Raw genomic sequence first — 12,538 nt, 5'->3', positions numbered from 1 at the left:
AAAAATACTTTGTTACAACTAACACGAGCTACATTACAATAGTCCAAGTTTTTATTTTCAGGCTCTTTTATCAGTGCCATAAGTGATCTATTGCAATATTTTCTTAAACTGCCACTTTTATTAGCCCTATAAGTGATCTAGTGCCATAATTAATTATAGCGGTTTGTAAAACCACAATAAGTTATCTAAATCCGCTGCTGTAGTTGATCTATTGGTTTATGAGGAAGTACATGCAATGATAGGAGAAATATTATTTTCATAACATTTTAACAACAAACTCTAAGTAGAGTATTGTATTTTCTATTATTGGTGGATAAGAAAGTAATTTTAGTGATAATATTCAAATTAATACTAGTAACAACCTGTCATTTAAGATTTATAGTGAAAATATTGTAAAAATATTGTGGATATAGCACTTTTCATAATGATAAAATAGAATATGATGGGTTAATAAAAAGCAATTAGCATCCAGCTTTTTTTTTTTTTTTTTTTTTGGGAGGCCATGACAATTAGCATCCATCTATATATAACTCTAAAATCACACTACAAGAATAGAATGGACAGCTTAATTTGTAAAGTGGACCATGAAGGGAATAGTGCATTGCATCTTGCTGCAAAGTTAACAGATTCTAATCCTTGGCCGGTTCCAGGAGCCGCCTCCCAAATGCAATGGGAAATCAGATGGTATGAGGTATAAGTCTTAAACTAGACAACCAAAAATGCGCCTTTCTTGATTATTGATCAGATGGCCAATTGTTTGTAAGTTTGACTGTTCTAGGTCTTCGTTCATGCCTTTGTCAGCTTTGGGTTTAAAATTCAACAATTAGTCCAATGACATATAAAATCTCACAATATTTTTCACATTAGTTAAAATAACAGATTATAAGTAGAGTATAATAAAAATGATATTAATCATGATCCTAATGAAATTAATGTTATATGAATTAAAATTTGTCATTTTAACTAACTGTGAAATTTGTTGTATATGAAACTTTAATTACTGAAAGTTTAAAGTTTCTAGGTTTAGGTCTAATGTTCAAATACACAACATTAATTATATATATATATATATATATATGGAAGCACTACAAGAGTTTTGGAATTTTATAATATTACCCTAACTTTTTTTTTTTTTTAAAGAAGATTGTTTTTAGAAATCATATTACCTTCAAAATAAAGTAAATTACATTGAAAAAAAATAAAAACGAAAACACAATATTTTTTTTGTTATAGTTATATTATTTCAAATCTAGACATAAATTGGAATGGTGGGAGGTGTAAAGTAACAACTCACTTTGTTGGATTTAAATTTAGAAATGAGGCTTAATCATAGCAGTTCTTACGGCAATTAGTAGGTTTTTATTGGTTTTTCATTTGGGTCTATGTGATATCACTTTATTCTCTACTAATAATAACTTGTCACTTCAATCATTGTAAAATATTTTATGAAAGTAGGTTTAACTCTAAACTTAAAACTTATTGTTATCTTTATAACTTTGCCAAAGGCCTTGTGCCTCTTGTCAAGCATTAAAGGAGAGTTTTCTAAGAACTACATGAATCCACGACCTTAATTGTCATTCTTATTTTTTTTCCGTTCCTTGTTTTTTTCCTTAATCAATGCAGTACATAATGCAATCCATGCCGCGGATGTTCCATTATCTTCGCAACAATTGTGGCGAAACCCCAGAGGAGATCCTTTGGAAGACACATAACAATCTTATTGCAGAGCGTCGAGAATGGCTAAGCAGCACATCGAATGCATGCTCACTCGTAGCAGGTCTCCTTGTCACAGTTACCTTTCCCATGTCAACCACCGTGCCAGGTGGGGTGATCAATGAAACCGGCTCTCCCTATCTCAAAGATGAGCCTGCGTTCAATGCTTTTGCCATCTCATCCTATATCTCCTTCTATTCTTCACTCATAGCGGTGGTCTTGTTCCTTTCCGTCCTCACCTCGGCTTACAACAAAAGTGGTTTTCGTAATGACCTACCAACCAAAATGTTGTTGGGTTTAACAGCATTCTATGTGTCTATAGTTTCTACTGCCATATCTTTCTCTGCTGGACATTACTTCATTCTTAGGGAGAAGCTAAAATCTGCAGCTTTCCCAGCATATATAGGAGTATGTCTGCTGGTAATATTCTTTGCTATAATAGAGTTCCCACTCTACTTTCAATTGACATGGGCAACGGCCAAGAAGGTTCCACAGCGTCAATTCAAGGTGATTCAAGGTTGGTTTTGATCGTAAAGATTACAAATTTTTCCATTCCTAGGTTATTCAAGAGCCTGATGGATCAGATACTCAGTTTAATATTGCAATATTTATAAACTCTTTTACACAATATTTCTCATTACATTCATAATGACAGACTTGTATGGTGTGAACTATTTGAATAAAGTAAACTATATCTTTTTTTTCTTTCTTTTATTCTTTTTGAAAATACTATCTTTCTTTATAATTATGACGTTAAAGATGATCAAGAGGCTTGTAGCTCGACCACCGTTTCATGATTATTAAAAAAGATGAAATGATTTTTTGTGAATGCAAACTATGTTGGATTATACTTATATCATTTAGAATGTCGACATAGGGCCTGGGATTGACCACTTGGCGCTTACTGGACTGTGACTCAATGTAAGGTAAATGAAGTGAATTGAGTTTTCATCAATCATTGAGATTTCAGGATTCATCAATCATTGAGATTTCAGGATGTAAATGATTACCTATTTTTAAATTAATTTCGACCTAAAAGTCAATTCAAGATGAAAGCTCGGATTTGTGTGAAAATACAAGAGTTTGTTTAGACTCCCAATAAAAATTACAGCTCAATTGCTTTTACTCTAACTTAAACTAAGTGTGGAATAAGAGTAAATAAGCGCAAACAATCGATAAAACTACTCTAAGGCATATTCATCCAATATCAACAATAAAAAGAAAATTTAAAGAGTAGAGAAGAAGAATGCAAACACAAAATAACACTGAGACGTGTTATCAAAAAGGAAACCGAAAAACTCGATGAAAACCTCTCTGCCACCCTTCAAGAAGTAAATTGATCTACTAGAGAATAAGTTGCAATACACGAATAACAAAAGACCCTCCAAGCCTAGTCTACCCAATGTACTTGAGTCCTCCAAACTCCTGCTACCAACTGGTTTCCCGGAACCTTGTCTTCTCTAGCTTTCCCACATCTCACAATTCAACCCAATTGCATCTGTCAACGATTGGCTTCTTCCAATGCTTCCCAGTAGCACTAAAACCTCATTTTACACTCAGATTGAATGTAGTAAGTGTTTGGACTATCAACCTCTCAAGGATTTGGATATAGAGAGGTAGGAGTAGAGGAAAACCATAAGGAAATGTGTAGATAATTGTGGGTATAACAATCTCTAACTCTCAAGTGTATTTTCTAAAGTTTTTTCTCTGAAAAAAATTCTTTAAAATATGTGGGTAATGAAGATATATATAGTGTGAGTGAAGATTTGGCAAAACAAAACATGACAAAAATAGCCAAACAAAATGTTTCATGAGTATTTAGCGGGAAAGCCTTACCCGTGAGACAGTCGCGAAAACTCCAGGCTGTCATGACTTTTTGCATTCCAATCATGTGCTTTACAAGTGGCTGCTTCGTGAGTTAGCTTCTCGCAAAATCCACTTGTTCTTCAATTTAAACTTGAGTCTTCACGCTCTCTCACACACATCATTTACAGTTAAAAGCCCCAAATAAATAAAGGGAAAAATGATTGAAAAAAATTACAATCAAATTTGGCACGAAATTAAAGCCAACATAAAATAGTTGTAAATTACAAATTTACACAAGAGAATACCAAGATGCTCTCACCTAAATTTAATAAAATATATCTCAATCCAGAAAAAAAAAAAAAATGTTTTGAGTAATCAGTTACTCATTGAAAAGATGTTAGCACTCCATGGTCCCNAAGTGGACCATGAAGGGAATAGTGCATTGCATCTTGCTGCAAAGTTAACAGATTCTAATCCTTGGCCGGTTCCAGGAGCCGCCTCCCAAATGCAATGGGAAATCAGATGGTATGAGGTATAAGTCTTAAACTAGACAACCAAAAATGCGCCTTTCTTGATTATTGATCAGATGGCCAATTGTTTGTAAGTTTGACTGTTCTAGGTCTTCGTTCATGCCTTTGTCAGCTTTGGGTTTAAAATTCAACAATTAGTCCAATGACATATAAAATCTCACAATATTTTTCACATTAGTTAAAATAACAGATTATAAGTAGAGTATAATAAAAATGATATTAATCATGATCCTAATGAAATTAATGTTATATGAATTAAAATTTGTCATTTTAACTAACTGTGAAATTTGTTGTATATGAAACTTTAATTACTGAAAGTTTAAAGTTTCTAGGTTTAGGTCTAATGTTCAAATACACAACATTAATTATATATATATATATATATATATGGAAGCACTACAAGAGTTTTGGAATTTTATAATATTACCCTAACTTTTTTTTTTTTTTAAAGAAGATTGTTTTTAGAAATCATATTACCTTCAAAATAAAGTAAATTACATTGAAAAAAAATAAAAACGAAAACACAATATTTTTTTTGTTATAGTTATATTATTTCAAATCTAGACATAAATTGGAATGGTGGGAGGTGTAAAGTAACAACTCACTTTGTTGGATTTAAATTTAGAAATGAGGCTTAATCATAGCAGTTCTTACGGCAATTAGTAGGTTTTTATTGGTTTTTCATTTGGGTCTATGTGATATCACTTTATTCTCTACTAATAATAACTTGTCACTTCAATCATTGTAAAATATTTTATGAAAGTAGGTTTAACTCTAAACTTAAAACTTATTGTTATCTTTATAACTTTGCCAAAGGCCTTGTGCCTCTTGTCAAGCATTAAAGGAGAGTTTTCTAAGAACTACATGAATCCACGACCTTAATTGTCATTCTTATTTTTTTTCCGTTCCTTGTTTTTTTCCTTAATCAATGCAGTACATAATGCAATCCATGCCGCGGATGTTCCATTATCTTCGCAACAATTGTGGCGAAACCCCAGAGGAGATCCTTTGGAAGACACATAACAATCTTATTGCAGAGCGTCGAGAATGGCTAAGCAGCACATCGAATGCATGCTCACTCGTAGCAGGTCTCCTTGTCACAGTTACCTTTCCCATGTCAACCACCGTGCCAGGTGGGGTGATCAATGAAACCGGCTCTCCCTATCTCAAAGATGAGCCTGCGTTCAATGCTTTTGCCATCTCATCCTATATCTCCTTCTATTCTTCACTCATAGCGGTGGTCTTGTTCCTTTCCGTCCTCACCTCGGCTTACAACAAAAGTGGTTTTCGTAATGACCTACCAACCAAAATGTTGTTGGGTTTAACAGCATTCTATGTGTCTATAGTTTCTACTGCCATATCTTTCTCTGCTGGACATTACTTCATTCTTAGGGAGAAGCTAAAATCTGCAGCTTTCCCAGCATATATAGGAGTATGTCTGCTGGTAATATTCTTTGCTATAATAGAGTTCCCACTCTACTTTCAATTGACATGGGCAACGGCCAAGAAGGTTCCACAGCGTCAATTCAAGGTGATTCAAGGTTGGTTTTGATCGTAAAGATTACAAATTTTTCCATTCCTAGGTTATTCAAGAGCCTGATGGATCAGATACTCAGTTTAATATTGCAATATTTATAAACTCTTTTACACAATATTTCTCATTACATTCATAATGACAGACTTGTATGGTGTGAACTATTTGAATAAAGTAAACTATATCTTTTTTTTCTTTCTTTTATTCTTTTTGAAAATACTATCTTTCTTTATAATTATGACGTTAAAGATGATCAAGAGGCTTGTAGCTCGACCACCGTTTCATGATTATTAAAAAAGATGAAATGATTTTTTGTGAATGCAAACTATGTTGGATTATACTTATATCATTTAGAATGTCGACATAGGGCCTGGGATTGACCACTTGGCGCTTACTGGACTGTGACTCAATGTAAGGTAAATGAAGTGAATTGAGTTTTCATCAATCATTGAGATTTCAGGATTCATCAATCATTGAGATTTCAGGATGTAAATGATTACCTATTTTTAAATTAATTTCGACCTAAAAGTCAATTCAAGATGAAAGCTCGGATTTGTGTGAAAATACAAGAGTTTGTTTAGACTCCCAATAAAAATTACAGCTCAATTGCTTTTACTCTAACTTAAACTAAGTGTGGAATAAGAGTAAATAAGCGCAAACAATCGATAAAACTACTCTAAGGCATATTCATCCAATATCAACAATAAAAAGAAAATTTAAAGAGTAGAGAAGAAGAATGCAAACACAAAATAACACTGAGACGTGTTATCAAAAAGGAAACCGAAAAACTCGATGAAAACCTCTCTGCCACCCTTCAAGAAGTAAATTGATCTACTAGAGAATAAGTTGCAATACACGAATAACAAAAGACCCTCCAAGCCTAGTCTACCCAATGTACTTGAGTCCTCCAAACTCCTGCTACCAACTGGTTTCCCGGAACCTTGTCTTCTCTAGCTTTCCCACATCTCACAATTCAACCCAATTGCATCTGTCAACGATTGGCTTCTTCCAATGCTTCCCAGTAGCACTAAAACCTCATTTTACACTCAGATTGAATGTAGTAAGTGTTTGGACTATCAACCTCTCAAGGATTTGGATATAGAGAGGTAGGAGTAGAGGAAAACCATAAGGAAATGTGTAGATAATTGTGGGTATAACAATCTCTAACTCTCAAGTGTATTTTCTAAAGTTTTTTCTCTGAAAAAAATTCTTTAAAATATGTGGGTAATGAAGATATATATAGTGTGAGTGAAGATTTGGCAAAACAAAACATGACAAAAATAGCCAAACAAAATGTTTCATGAGTATTTAGCGGGAAAGCCTTACCCGTGAGACAGTCGCGAAAACTCCAGGCTGTCATGACTTTTTGCATTCCAATCATGTGCTTTACAAGTGGCTGCTTCGTGAGTTAGCTTCTCGCAAAATCCACTTGTTCTTCAATTTAAACTTGAGTCTTCACGCTCTCTCACACACATCATTTACAGTTAAAAGCCCCAAATAAATAAAGGGAAAAATGATTGAAAAAAATTACAATCAAATTTGGCACGAAATTAAAGCCAACATAAAATAGTTGTAAATTACAAATTTACACAAGAGAATACCAAGATGCTCTCACCTAAATTTAATAAAATATATCTCAATCCAGAAAAAAAAAAAAAATGTTTTGAGTAATCAGTTACTCATTGAAAAGATGTTAGCACTCCATGGTCCCCGTCATAAGAAGGTATCAAGTTTTGACTATCCTTTGTAACTCTATTCAATATTAAATAAACTAAAGATTGCATTTTCAACTATGAATATTTTCCAAAATTAGGCTTAGCAATAAAATGAAATATGATATTCTAAGTTCTAATGGATTTTTTGATTTTGCATATAAAAAAAGTAGATTATTTCAAAATCTAATACAAAATCAATCACAAATGATTTTTAAGATTTAAAAGCACATCAAGTTCTTTGCTGTTTATTCTCAAAATTCAAAATAAAAAAACATATTAAATTTTGTCTTGATAATGGGTTCCAGTTAACTCAACTGATAAAATTTCTAATGGTTGAATAAAAAATTTAGAGTTCAATCCCCACCTACACTAAAAATCGATTAATATCTTAGTCTGATAATGAAGAGTTATTGTCAGAAGTAAATGCTATAAGTTGAAACTCTCTCTTAAAAAAAAAAAAGTTCTGTTTTTTTATAGACTTCTTACTTTTAGAATATTTCTTACTTTTAAACATCCTTTTCCCCCTTAATTTGTCGCCACCTCAAAGATAAATTTTAGTTGTATCCCTGCATCTCAATACCAATTATGTGTCAAACTCTTTCAAGGAAACAAATTTCACATTTTCCTTATGGGCCAAACAATCTCAAATCTACATACTAATCAAATTTAGTCATTGACATCTCTCTCCCAATGTCCATTGACCACTTCTAACGAACAACCTCCCTTTATATATATATATATATATATTTTTTTTTTCTTCTTCTTCTTCCTCACTAGATCCCTTTCTTTTCTCTAATTAATAACCACAGCTTCTCCTCCTATCACCATTGTTGATTTTACAAATTTTAAATATGATGCACCCAAGTTACAAATTTTACATGTTTTATGTTGGGTTATAGATTGACCCCGATTAATTAATTCAATTACTCACCAAAAAAACTAATATGCAGCGAAAATTAAATGATACGATTGTTTGTTGATGAATGAAGAAAACCTCTTACAAGGCAAAAACCTCACTGGGTGAATTTCAAGTCACACTTGCAAGAATCCTCTAATCAAGAATCAAGTAATTACAAATATAAGAAATCTTACCACTACCCTGAACTATCCTAAAATACCAACCTACAGTTTAACTTTTACTCCAATCCTCAATTGGACTTGATTTTGTAGAAGACTTCTTCGCATGCATGGATCTTAGTACATGACTAACTCTCAGAACTAATTGATTGTTGTTAACTGCAAATCTCTTCACTTCAAAGCACAATAAAGATCAAGAAATACTTAGTTACAAAATTCTAAGGCACTCAAAACATTGTAGTTTCTCACAGGGTGTATGAGTTCTCTAATTGAGTCTTTGTATCTTTGATGACTTTAAAATAAGTCTTTTATATGGTCTAGGGTTATAGAGAGAGAAACCCTAATCATCCAAGTCATCATGGGCTAAATTTCAGATTTGAGAATTTTGAAATTGTAAATCTTAATAGATCGAGTTTGTGTCGAGCTTCTTCATTAATCCTTGATAGATGCTAGTGTTGAGTTTAGTGTCGAGCTTTAATGAAACAATTTTTCTTCACTTATTTCTTGGACAATTTTCATGTCTTTAATGATACCACTTGTTATATTTGAGCAACATACTTCTTGATATATTAAACCTAACTTAGATCTATCCAATTAAAAATAAAATGTGTTTTGTCAAAGAATAAGCCAATACATATAAAATACCCTAACATTTTAGAATAAAAGGAACAAACTTGGGAAAATTGGATCTGACACGATAACTCACTCAAAAATGAAGAAAAAAAAAATATGAGTATGGGTAGAAAATTTTTGGACTTGTGAAAAAATGGGTTATGTAGGGACTCAATTTGGATTGGACCCAGAAAAAGGATGGGTATCTAGCCCAACAAGCCCAAATAATACATTTTTAGAGAGTGGGATGAAGAATTAGACCCTAACAGACAGACAACTCTAAAAATAGGAATTCCAACCCTTTGGAGGTCGAGGCATCCAGGCAGCTCCTTAAGGTTGCTCCTCGGCATTCATCCAAGGAGCTTCCTTCCTTTCCCCCTTCTCCTTTTTTTTTTTGTTCTATTGGGTTCTTCTGTTGTGAAATTTTAAAATACTCGCAAGTGTACGAACCGTACCGAAGTATAATTTGACAAGAACGAGGTCGAACCCACAGGGACTTGAATGAATGTAGGAAAATTAATTAAATCTTAACCAAATTAATCCTAATCTAGTTTAATAAAAATTGGTTGTTTTGAAATTAAATAAACTAAGCAAATAATAAAATAAAGCAACTAGTTAAACTAAACAAGAGATATAAAACAATAAAAAGACGTAAACAATCAAGGGAAAGGAATTAAGGTTTTGGAATCCGCCTTGTAAGTCATCTTAGCATATATTTATGATCATTAATTTTTCCCAACTCACTACATGATAATCTAAAAATCAATCTTGTTATCATGGAAAATATCCTCATTAAAATCCTTATTTTAAAAATCAAAAGCATGTTCTTCTTCGCTTCTTAAGTATAAGACCAAATCATCAATTGTATCCGTAGCCAAACAAATCACAAGATATATCCAATTCTAAAAATCAAATCATAACTTGTATCCATTGACAGACAAATCACAAGCGATATCCAATTCTATAATCAAGAATTAATAAACCAAGCATTCAATTAATTAAGTCAAATCCTAAATCATGAGAAAAACATGATTGAACTCATATCTAGAATCTCATCTTAGTCAATTAATATGAAGTAAGAACAATTTAAATTATTGAAGAACAACTACTATGGGAAAAATTAAATCACATAAATATTACTAATAATCTTTAACAAGGTTTCATCCTCAACCCTAATTATAAACTTAGCTACTCATGGTAATTGAAATAAAACAAAAGAATAAAATACTAAACATTAAACTAGACAAATAAAATAGAGAAAGGAATAGTCACAATGCTATCATGGAGAAAAGCTACAGAGAAGCCACATGCGGCACTGCCTCTTGCTCCAATTTTCTGTTTTGCATCACAGCCCTAGCACTAGCCTCCGTCCCCCCTGAATTTTGCCCTAAAAAGCCTTTAAATAGGTCAATGAATCCTATTACAAGTTGAATTCTTGTTTGGAGAAAATCCCAGACTTTTAGGCTTTACTTAACCGGCTATTTAGGCCCACTTAACTTCATAATTAGGGCTTCTGGTAAACTACAAAGTTGTAGTCCTTTAAGTTAACTTTCCAGCCCAACTTGAATCATCTCGATTGGACATCTGAGCCGAAAGTTATGCCAAAAATACTAACTGATGTGCAGGCTAGAATCCTAATCCGAATTGGACTTGGATTTGGTGCAAATTTCCTTTGATTCCTTACTCCAATTGGACTTAAATTCAATATTCATGCCTGGCTGGATGTAAGTTGGCTTGATTCAATTGGCCTAGCCCCACTTTGCATGTAAAGCCCTTGTTACCTGCAACACAAAGATATTATATAATTAGTTACAAAATAACATAAAAGTAAGGCTAAATATGTAGATATGTGAATATTTTATTGTATATATTTTATGCACATCAAATACCCCCAAACCTACATTTTGCTAGTCCTCGAGCAAAACAGATAAAGAATAAAACAAAACAAAGAAAATATCCTAACTAATCCACTTTCGCTGGAAATTTCGATTGCATTTAGCGTATGCAACAAGCCTTTAAACCCCTAGCTTACACTAGTGGACGAGCTGTAGTCTCGTGAGGGTTTGCAGGGAATATACCCACAAAATTCTGAGAATGAATACTAAAAACAAAATAAACAAAACAAAGAAAATCAAACATTTTTTTTTTCAATTGCCTTGTGCCAAGAGGATTAGTTCACGTTCAAAAACACTACAAATGTTAAAGAAATTTCTCATGCCATCAAAACTCAATGTGAGTGAAAAGTGATAGCCAACTCAAACATACTGTTAGTTTTAGAATAAATTTGACTCGAATCTCTATTTGAAAGTATGCTTCAACTCAAATCTTTCTGGTGTTATCACTCAACAAATGAAATCATTCTGAAATTGGGTGTAACACTCAACAATATATGTGAGCGGAATAATGTAAGCAAAATCAGCATCTCACATATAAATCACATGAAAGATGCTTAATCAAGAAAGAACAAGTAGTCTCATGAAAAGATGCCAAAAATATTTATACCACACCTTTTTCTTCTCTGTCATATCAATATCTGAACTATACAATCTTCAAGATCAAATAAGGACTTTATTAGGACGTAATGTAGGGTAAAAGCAAAGAGAATGAAATAAAAATGGGTGAAGGTAAATATAAGAAGTGTTTTCAAGATTTGTCGGAATGTCAACTCTTTTTGTAACTTCCATTCAACATTTTTTTTTCAACTCTTCTTTTTCAAAGCAATACTCCTTTACATTTCACTTCTCAAAATTTGATGAGAACCTTTTTTATTTTCTTCTTTTTGACACTTTTCTTTTTCTTTTCTTTTTTTTTCTTTTTTTTTTTTCAATTCAATTCTTTTTTTTTTCTTTCTTTTTTGAATTCTCGCACAAACCACCACATTGAAACAAACTGATCAAATTCCATCTTGAAACACTATGGATAAGGGTTTTAAGAAAGAAATGCTAATTAAAAGGCTCAATGGGGTGACTAGCGGTAATGTATCAAAAAAAAGAAAAACACGTACATGGCTCAAAGTAGACAAAAATGGCCTAATCTCATCTCTCAAAGACTAGTATAGTTCATTCAACATCAATGACTTCAAAAAATTCAAGTGTGGCATAAAATCATTTTTTTTTTCTTGGCCAAAAGAAAGAATAATGAGACTACAACAAGGGAAATATATTATGCACTTCCAAATGAACTTTAAGAATAGAAATAATAAATAACCCTAAAAAAAAAATAATGATTGGCTCAAAACTCACAGGAGTTACAGTCTCCACATTGTTATCATCAAGATTTTCTAATCATTTTTATCCTTCAACAAGTTGTGTCTGAGTGGCTACGTGCATGTGCAATGAATTGAGCATGAAAGCAATGAAATTCTTTAAGCAAGAGTAGTATAACGAACTCAAAACATAAACCTCAAGCTAGGCAAACGATTTTTTTTTTTTTTTTTTAAAACAACTAAACAAAACAAAACAAAACAAAAAGATAGAAATTTATATACATCCCCCCCAAACCTAAACCAAACATTGTCCTCAATGTTAAAAATGATACTCTCAAATATATGT

Source organism: Quercus suber, unplaced genomic scaffold (genome assembly GCF_002906115.3).
Source record: "Quercus suber isolate HL8 unplaced genomic scaffold, Cork oak 2.0 scaffold_302, whole genome shotgun sequence".
NCBI classification, from domain to species: domain Eukaryota; kingdom Viridiplantae; phylum Streptophyta; class Magnoliopsida; order Fagales; family Fagaceae; genus Quercus; species Quercus suber.
Note: the sequence above shows the minus strand (reverse complement) of the source record.